The following is an 11,014-nucleotide window of genomic DNA, read 5'->3' on the forward strand; positions in this document are numbered from 1 at the left end:
AGGACCAGTGAGTAAGCTATTGGTCATAGGCAAAACAATAAAGCAGAGTCTTCTGCAGTCCTTTGACAAAGGCAATGAAATTTATGGAATTGGGCGTATCTGACTATTGCACAGTTGTGAGTCCTTCAAGGTTGTAATTTTTACTGAAAGGACAATACTCCCCTCCTGAACATAACCAGAGCCTTAGAATTATCATTCACCTACCTGCTTGCTTTCAACTATTTAAGCTTTTAAAATAATATGAGGCCATATTCTGAGCTTTATTTTATCATTGCACTGAAAAAATATTTTATTTGTCCCCTCCTCTCATTTTTATTTCCCAATATCTGTACAGAAAGATTTTTAAAAGCCCCCAAACCAATCCTTCCCCTCCCCCTGTCAATCCATCCTCTTTATCTAGTTGAATCAGTGTCACTGGAAGTAAGATTTTGGAATAAATTAGCAAGAAGTTCCCAAAGGTTCTGGGTTTGGTATAGCAGGAGTAGAGAAGAGGTCAGATGTGATGCACATCAAATTAAGCTACTTAATGGGATCACAGATGTCTATGGTCTTGATCCTAAAAACATTTCGGCTTAACTTTATGCATGAGTGTATTCCCATGAAGTTCAATGGTATTACTCATATGCATGAAATTAAGCATATGCATGTGTTTGTAGGATCAGGGCCTATGTTTCTTGAGACCACCAAAGACTCATTGTAGAAATCAAAGTATGAAGGGCTTTATTTTTAGTCTAGGAATATCCGTTAATGTTTGGTCTAAGAAAATCACAGCTGTAATGAAGCTGTTACTTAGTCTAATGATGTCCTTTAAAAAGATCATTTAAATAGATAATCACCAATAAAAATAATACTAATACACTTCTAAATTATTAGGGCTGCATTCAGCCCCTCAGTACACACAACTCCCACTGGGGTGAATGGGATCTGAGTAACTGCAGCACGTGAAAGCAGAACTTGGTTCTTAACATTTTTCTGAGCTATTAAAATAAATGAAATGGATATTAATTTAATTGTCTTCCTCCCCTCCCCCCATTTTCATTTCCTGGCAGCATCTATTGGGAGTAGAAATTCAAAGGCTCTCTTACAATCTCTCTTTGAGTAGAAACTAATCTGATGTTTTTCTTAGCATATTAATTGGTTTTGCCACAGTATGCAATCTTGAAATGCAATATTTTGGTTAAGAACTTTGAGTTTTAAACTGATGGTTTTCTGAGGAGTACAAGGGCTGGAATTTCATTGCATTCAGAAGCCACAATAGGTGTGGATGGCATTTGGTCCCATAGGCTGCTGTTCCAGGCCCTGATCCAGCAAAGTATTTAATTATTTGTTTAACTTGAAGCAGTTGAGTGATTCCATTGACTTCATTAAGATACTGCCTTACACCATTTTTGTTTTTATTGTGAGTTAATACTGATTTTCTTTGGAAAACTGGGCTTAAAAAAAATGATGATTTTTCCCCCTCACAGGAATTATGGCTTCAAGGGGACCACTCATGTGCAGAAAGTTAAGCACATGCTTAAATGTTTTGCTGGGTCAAGGGCCTTGACAGCTTCCAACTGTAGCGGCTGTATGCTAATGGGACAAGGGCAGTAGAACACTTCCATTAAGATTTTTGAATAATTTTTTGTACTGTTCTATTGATATTATATAGGTTTTTTAAAGTTATAAACAGAGCTCAAGCTACAGAAACTGATCAAAGATTAATTGGTGTTTTTGCAGCACTATGAAGATGTAAAGCACTTTGTTCAGGGGTCTACTCACGGCAGGTGCGCCTTCTTGTGGCTGGGTCTGAGAACTAGCTCTTAACCCATCTGCCGTTCCCTTCCATTGGTTCCCTTCCATCGTGCTATGGCCCCTTTCTCTCTCCATGATGCCCTCTTTGTGACTTGGCCCTCAGGTCGTTATATAGTTCCACCTTCTGGGGTAACAAAGTCACACTGGAAAAGCTGTCCGGACACTCTCAGACAGTCTTCCATTCCATATCTCCAGGGCCTGTGCCATTTTCTCAATGGCTGGTAGGGGAACCTGGACCCACCCCCTGTGACAGAAATATACCCGTGTTCACACCCTATATACTATTGTAATACATTTTGTACCAGGCATGTCTTGTAAGGTCTCATTTGAAAACTCATGATTTTCTGGTCAGTATAGTCCTGAAAAAGATGTGTGACAACACTGTATGTGAAGTTATAAGATTCCACTGTATGATATTATTAACACACATGCCAAACCCCACAGCCCTGCCCAAACAGAGGTTGGGAAACAGGTCTGTCCTAAACAAAGGAATTTGTGCTCTGCTTAATTTACATTTAAGCACTAAACAGACTCATCAAGCAGGGAGGGAAACAAAGGAAGCTCAAATAGGTGAGAAAAAAAGCATCAGGGAACATCCTTCCACATAGACTGTTTGTCTTCTCGTGCCCAGTTGGAAATGTTTCTCAAGAGAGGGACTGAAACTATAAAAAGGAGGGGCAAACACCCCAAAGAATTCCAACTCTCTATCTCTGCCTCTCTCATTCACTGCACCTGAAGTGACAAAGGAAGCATTTGTTGGACTCTGGGAGAAGGGATCCTGACCTACAGGGTTTGGTTAGTAAGACTGCTGAAAGCATGTGGTGAGAAACTTTGCTTGAATCTGATATAGTTTTTAAGTTAGGTATTAGTAAACATCTTAGCTTTATTTTTCTTGTAACCATTTCTAACTTTTATGCCCCATTACTTGTACTTACTTAAAATCTCTCTGTAGTTAATAAACTTGTTTTATCTAATCCAGTATGTTCAAGTGTCTGGGTAACTCCATTTGGGGTGATAAGTTAGTGCATATTATTCCCCGAGAGGAATAATTGACTCAAAAGATTTGTATTGTCCAGGAGAGGGCTGGACAGTACAGGGCATAAATTTCTAGGGGAGAGGAAATCTGAGACTAAGGTTGTGTTGTTTTTCTCATTGCATATACTCTCTTCATTGGTAGACCAAGAACAAATATGAGTAGGTTGCTTGGCAGATCACATTTCATATAGCTATTATGACCCCAGTTCAGCAAGCTGCTAAACATGTTCCTAACTTTACGTGCATGAGTAGTGGCACTGACTACTCACATGCCAGAAGACAAACATGCTTAATGATCTTGCTGAATTGGGGCCTCTAAGAGCAAAATCCATATGGTGGATCTTTACTTTGTTATTTTTCTCTCCCTAACTGCATGGAATTTCCCTGCTTGTCAACAGAAGTTTCCCACATGTAGGGAAAGCAAAATGTATCACATGGATTAAAGAGCGATGTTAAGAAAATATAGGTTATCATTTGCTGATTAATTTTGTGTTGTCTACCTTTCTATTCACCATCATTATATCCCATTGTCCATATGGGAAGATAACTAGATCAAACAGTTTCCCATCTATGCTAGTCTTATCTATGAACAAGGAGTATCTACTTACTTCTTTTATGAAATTACTGCACAGTCTGAAATGTGTAGTGTGCAGATAGGATAGAGAGATGGGGAAAGGGTGTCAAACTCATTATTCTTAGAGCTTTTTAACAATGAACTATTTATGATGCTGATGGTAACACATAAAACCATTTTTAAGCAGAGGAGTCATTTATCAATTTGCACATAACAGAGAGCTTAAAAGCAATGTTTTTGAAAATTATGGGGTTGATTGAAATTATTGTAATCTTATTTTCTAAATCATACATTAATAAGAGTTATGACAGTGATTTCTAACTAGATAGAGAACATTGTACTAACGTGCCTGCTTAGAAATTGCATAAGTTGTAGCCAAATTGCTTATTTGGTTGCACAGTCACTAGGCTATCAGTGGTACATTTAATTTATTTTAAGTACCTTTAGACCAGTGGATGTCTATAATTACTGTATGAATACGTTGCACATTGAATAGTTTTAAAATTCCTATTGTTATCTAAATACTCAGACCAGTTAAAGTGAAAATGAAAATCTTGTTTAGGAAATAAATTATGTTAGGGCAAGTAGTCTAAAAACAGCATTTTAAATTAAGTGGATTTTGGGCTCATGAAAAAAGTGTCAGAACAACAATGCAGAAAATCAAAATTTTACTTCTGTATGATCATTAGCTAACAATCTTCAAAAGTGGCTTAATACACAAAAATGATACTTTATACCCACAAACAACTTGATTAAAAAAAAAAAAGCTAGGATTGGAAGTTTTTTTGCAGGGGCGTCAGCTAACAAATGTTAAATTTTCTTTACAAAAAATTCCAATCCTTAAAAAAAAAGAAGAAGAAGAAGAAGCACAAAGGATAAAATATTGTGAAATTAAAACATTAGGGATTCAGCCAGTTCCCCAGTGCTACATAATTCTTCACCCCCACCCACAGCCCTTATTGATTAACTGTTCATTTTAGTTATTGCACATTCAGGTGTCTGTAAAGATGATCTTATGTATATTTTTAGTGCTGTTTGACAAGTTTAATCCTTCAAACACAATACTGATTCAGTTTTTTCCCTAAAGTATCTAGACCTCTTCTCATGCTTATTTCTAAGCACTGAAACCTCTATTACTTCCTAAGGGCTGCACAGAGATTTTTGGGGTCCAGGGCAACCACAACCCCATCCTTTTCAGTTTGCAAGAGATCTGTCCCCTTCAGCCTGTCCATGGATCCCAAGATTGCTTCTTCTTTCTCCTTATATCTTCCCAAACTCAGGATGACCTCACATAGTTCTTCTCTGCCCGTGGATTTGTAAATAAATGGGGCTTCCGTTGTTTTTGGTCACACCTTGCTTAATTTCACTGGAGACAAGTAAATAGCTGCCTTCCCTCCTATCTGAAAGAAAACCTGTTTCTCCCTGTGTTTCATCACAGACCTTAAAGCATAAATATAATTATCTATATTTTCTCTGATAGTGTTATTAATACATACATTTTACAATTATTTTAATCTTAATTATATTAAGAAAAGACCTTACTTGATACACTTTTATAATACAGTAATATTGAATACAATCGATTCAATTACTTATCATTTAAGGTTCAGACCTTCTTTATAGTTAAGAGGATTTTCTCCTGCATTTGCTAGGTTGATGACTTCATTTCCCTTTTATGCACATGTGCCTTCATTGTCTCTGTGTGATGACTGGGCTAATCCTACAAACAAATACACATTCTTTTGTCTAAGGCAGACTGTGCTTATGCATTGCTGACATAGATTTTAAGAACAAAATTTTAACACATATCAATACCTCTTTGTACATATCCCATACATGCATCGTGCAAGTACATTAATGATCAGTGAATTATTCACTTTCCAGTGATATATTACATGCCAACTTATATATCATGACAACAGTGTGTTAGGTGTAATGAGCATGTCAGGCCTCACAAGAGCTGCTAACAGAGTATTGAATCACCAATGGTCCTCTGTGTCACAGATGGTTTGCTATTTTACTGTACGTACAATAGAGGCTGTCAGATGGACTGCTGGTTTTGCAAAGTTGCACCAGAGTCATAACTGAGAACAAAAGATTACATGGGTCTCTGGTACCATCATCATACATACAGCACTATCACTCTCTAACAGGAATTAGAAAACAGGCATGAGCATCAACCACTAAGCTTTCTTCCCTTCTAAAAGTTCCTACTGGAATTAACGTCTCTTTCAATGTCTCCAAATATTCTCAGTAGGCCAGATCCTCAGCGGGTGCAAATTGGTATTGACTGCAATAGAACTCGTGTGTGTGTGTGTGTGTGTGTGTAAAGCCATACTTGGGTATAATGTGTGCATTGAAAGCTTTAAAACAGTGTTTTTAAAACAGAAAATATGGGGAGATTTTTAAAATTCTACTTGAACCACAAAGCTGAGTGACATAAGTGCTGTTCGTCTGAGACCTTAAGTGCCCAGTGTCAGCAAAGAGGTGAATTTTACAGCGGTTATAAAATCTGAATGTAGGCATTTATATAGAAACACCAAAAGGCCCTTTAATTAATGTGGTGCTATGGGGCACTGCTGTAATAACACTGCTTCAGCAGTCTCACTTTTGACCTGCTCTACTAATGAGATGTACAGGACCTGGGGGAGATGGCTTGATGCTGTACATGGAGTTTTATACGATAACATGCTCTAAAAACATATTTTTACTATTCTATACTAATGCCCCTAGCCCTTCCATCTTCAGGAAAAGAAAGCAGTCCTTTGTATTTTTGCAGTATCGTTCATCTCTGGATCTCACACACTTGAAGGGATAGACTGTAGTTAGCCCTTACATGGCCACTCAGGAGGTGGGGTGAAAGAGAGTAACAACTCCCCTAGCCTCTTGAGCAGCCTGCATCAGGGCTGATCACAATCATAGCTCCTGGGTTCAGGGGAGTGAGGAAGGCCATGCTCAAGTTGCTCCCTGTAACAGTAGAAAGGCACTGCAGCCTAGAAAAGGTTAACAGGTCCAGGCTGGTCACCTGGCTGACTGGTGGGAGTATGAAAGTAAGGGGAAGCTAGCTCAAAGGAGAAGGAAGGGTGTGTCCCCCTTTTGTGAAGTGGCTAAAGTGGAGGGAAGGCTTTTGGGAATTATTGACCAGTAATTGTCTGTTGATTTGGTTGTTTTTTTTTTAAATGATTGTTTGGTGGATAACAAGCAAGCCCTGAGGAAAGGACTTTAAAAGGAGTGAGGCTTGGAGCTGTATTTCCGTTTTCCAGCTGGTGAATCCCTTTGGCACTGATTCAGGAAGACACTCAAAGCACATGCTTATGTCCATCCCTATTCTGAAAAGCACTTGACTTCAATGGGATTGAAGCACGTGCTTAAATTCATTCTTGCATAGGAATGCTATCTGGAATTGGGGCCTTTGGGAAGCAGATCTGGAAAGATGACAGAGGGCAGAGGAGCAGGCAGGGCCATAGCTCTGCCTCCATATACACTGACCATCTGAGCTGGCTGGCTATTCAGAAGGAATAGAAAAGGAGTACTTGTGGCACCTTAAGAGACTAACCAATTTATTTGAGCATAAGCTTTCGTGAGCTACAGCTCACTTCATCGGATACATACTGTGGAAAGTACAGAAGATCTTTTTATACACACAAACCATGAAAAAATGGGTGTTTACCACTACAAAAGGTTTTCTCACCCCTCACCCCACTCTCCTGCTGGTAATAGCTTATCTAAAGTGATCACTCTCCTTACAATGTGTATGATAATCAAAGTGGGCCATTTCCAGCACAAATCCAGGTTTTCTCCCCCCCCCAACACACACCCAAACCCACTCTCCTGTTGGTAAAAAAAAAAAAAAAAAAAAAAAGGGCGGGGGGGAGAAAACCTGGATTTGTGCTGGAAATGGCCCACTTTGATTATCATACACATTGTAAGGAGAGTGATCACTTTAGATAAGCTATTACCAGCAGGAGAGTGGGGTGGGGGGAGAGAAAACCTTTTGTAGTGGTAAACACCCATTTTTTCATGGTTTGTGTGTATAAAAAGATCTTATGTACTTTCCACAGTATGCATCCGATGAAGTGAGCTGTAGCTCACGAAAGCTTATGCTCAAATAAATTGGTTAGTCTCTAAGGTGCCACAAGTACTCCTTTTCTTTTTGCGAATACAGACTACACGGCTGTTACTCTGAAATCAGAAGGAATAGGCAGTTCTGACTTTGAAATATGGGTCACTTGCAATATCTGCTCTCTAACACAATGTTGCTCAGTCTGCTTCCTTGGGAGGCAAGTCCAGGAAAAAGACAGGCAGAAAAAAGGAAGGTTTTATTTCTCACTCGTTCAGAAGCAGAACTGTTTATTGAAAGCAGAGTATATAGTACTGAATATTCAACAGATGACTCACAACTTTTGCAAAGTCCTGAATGCAAATGAGTCATGACCCAGAAAGAACAATTAACAGGCTGGCTGTCCTGTCCACATGTTTAAAATATACTTCCAAAATATGCCTTGTCTTTTGGGCAGTCAGGGTATATCAGTGTGTGTGTAAAACTCCTCCCCTTATCCTACACTTTCCTGTATAGACATGTTGCATCAGAGGGAGCCTATGTATTTTTTCTAAAGCTCCATGCAGGAATTAATAGTTTGAGAAACCCTGATTTCAACTTTTCACATCCTTCTCTTTTAGGGGAAAAACAACCTTGTGGCAAATCACTTGGGAGAATTTGCTGAAATTAGAGGAGAAAAATAAAAAAGCCCTGGTGCACTTTGCAGATCCTATGAGAACAGCATCACTTTGTGGTCATTAGCAGAACTGCACCCTTAACAGTTTACGGTGTCTAATGTTCACGGGTGGGTTTTCAAACAGTGAAAATACATAACAGTGATATGTACATAGTAGTTAAAGCCCTCTTCTTCACACCTCTTCCCCCCCCCCCCACTTCTGTTCCTCAGCCACCCAATTTACTGTTCATACAATGAAGAGTTATCAATTTACCTCCCAACCAAGCAGTTTTATGAACCCAGTTAATTTTCCATGACTATTGAGATCATCTACACACTGGCTTCAGAGAATTACACAGTAAAGGATGAATTGATTTATCCATTCCAGTAAAAGTTCCCAGAAATTCTAGGCTTGCTGCAGAAACCACTGGCTGAAGTTCTGTGGTCTGTGTTATGCAACAGATGAGGCTGGATCATCATAATGCCCCTTCTGGACTTAAAAGCTATGAAAATGGGTGACAATATTAGGCCAGGACAGGTTTGTAATTACTTTTTGCAGGGAAAAAGTTATTGATGGCACAAAGAGCACCTATTCACACTGGGAGGTTATTGCTCTTACCTTATGTGTCAATTATTTGGCAACCTGCACTTTGCTTATATTCTGAAATACTCTCTGATACACAAAATCTTCTCCATCCATGTTATAGATTTCTCCAGTATATGGGTACTTCCAATGACTTGAAAATCAGTAATAATTGCATTCATTTTGAAAACACTTCTTAACATCCAAAATGTCTGATGCCCAATGAAAAGCCTGCCAAGAGAGAGTGCTCTGTTTTTTAAAAAAAACCTTTTTAACTTGCCAAGCCTATGGATGAGATTTCAGTGGTAGGCTCTGCCATTTCTCTACTCAGTTTTGACGCAGAGGTGACAACAGGAATGGATTCTCATTTACACTGCTCTAATAGTGTAGGGGGGCCTTAAACTGGGTGTAAATGTACTGCTAGGATAGAGTAAAGGGGCCTCAGTGTAAATGAGTATTAGCTGCTGGGCCTTTTTTATTCAAAATTCACAGTTAAATATATCCAGGTATCGCCACTGCATCTCAACCCAGCTATTATTGCACAGGAGAATAAGAGAAAGGGAGTAAAAAGCAGAGCTGTGAGAATAACGGATTTTTATGGTTGCTGGCTGTTCCAAAAAAAATAATTTGGGTTGACCTGAAACAATGCTTTTCAAAACTTTCAGCAAACTGAAACATAAAAAAAAAAAAAAAAAAAAATTGCTCTGAGTCAAACATTTCTCATGCTTTAAGCTTTAACTTTAAAAATAAATAAATAAAATTGAAGAAAATTTCGAAATAAAAAGTTGTTTGTAAAACCAAAACATTTGTTTCAAAAATGTGAAAAAAAGCATTGATTTTTTCAGATTTATTTTGGGGTTTTTTCGTTTTCCACTTTAAACAATCTAGTTAATTCAACATGAATTTGTGAAACGTTTCGGTTGACCCAAACCTGCATTTTATGGGGAATAAAAGTTTCAGCCAACAAAGTTCACCCAGTGCTAATGAGTGGTGATTTTCTTAGTAATTTGTTATTAATGGCAACCAGTTGATACCTTTAAAAAAAAAAATCCCCGAAGTAAACCCCAGAATTAAATATATTGGGTTAAAAAACTCACTATAAATTGTATCATGTTATTGTCACGCTGTACATATATTTTAAATTCATAAAAATGCAGCTGCTTTATATATCAGGATATTTCCCCTGTTAACATCTACTCTTTATACATCATGCAAATATTAGATTTACCCAGTATATCTACCTTTATAGCATCAGCAGAACTCAAGGGTATCAACTGTAATACAAAATAAAAGCTACTCTGAGAGGCATTGCACTACACTGGGTAAGATATTTACCGATCAGTGGCACGTTTTAGATACGCTTAATACAGTGATCAATTTACTCACCATGGGACACATTTATATTGAGCCCTCAACCCATTTCCTAACGCATACTGAAATAAATAGAATGGTTTTAACATGGCGATCCCACCAATGTGGACGGGATCACACCACGATAAATGCATTCTAACCTGAAATGCTCAGTACTGTAACTAGCATCTAAAAATCTTTGCAGCATACAAATCAGAACTAGCTCTGTGTGCATCATTATACAATTTTTTTTTTTTTCTCCACTGGCAGTGCAGCCCAGTGGGCGGACTGAGACTCATGAGACTTGGGTTCTATTCCCAGTTCTGTCGCTGGGCGGCATCAGACCAAGTCACGTCACCTCTCACTGTCTCAGCTTGCCCCTCTGTAAAATGGGGATAAAGATACAGAGTTCCTTTGAAAAAGCACTTTGAGATCTATTTAGAAAAGTGCTATGTAAAAGCAGGGGGTTAAGTTGTACTGAATTGTAAATCAGTAATAGCATTAATAACCCCATAACATGTACCTGCCAGCGGGCAGGGCCTTATTTTGTCAGAGCCCTTGATTCTTAGGTCTGGAACTCTCTCCCCTGGGACATAGTGATTGGCTGAGTTGTGCATTTAAAAAAAGGCTTGAAAACACTTCCTGAAAGTGTGTTTTTTGGGGGGTGGGGGCTTTTTGTTTTGTATAATTATTGTATTGGATAGTGTTTGAATAGACTTTCCCTTTACATTGTGATAGCTTTAACAGTTCAGGTCTCAAAGCCCTTTCCCCAGGGCATTTAACAAGAAATCTAGTCTTGCATGCAGTTGCATTCCTTCACCTTTCATTCCAAAGGCCTGTTTTGGCATTTTGTCTTCATTGCGGCCTTGTCTCCACTGTTTTCTCACTGAAATGACTTCTACTTTTGCCCAGACACACCTCCACTAGGGGATTAGATTCTTAGTAATACACAACATTCATTAG

This window comes from Lepidochelys olivacea, assembly GCF_965140295.1.
Source record: "Lepidochelys olivacea isolate rLepOli2 genome assembly, chromosome: 1".
NCBI classification, from domain to species: Eukaryota; Metazoa; Chordata; order Testudines; family Cheloniidae; genus Lepidochelys; species Lepidochelys olivacea.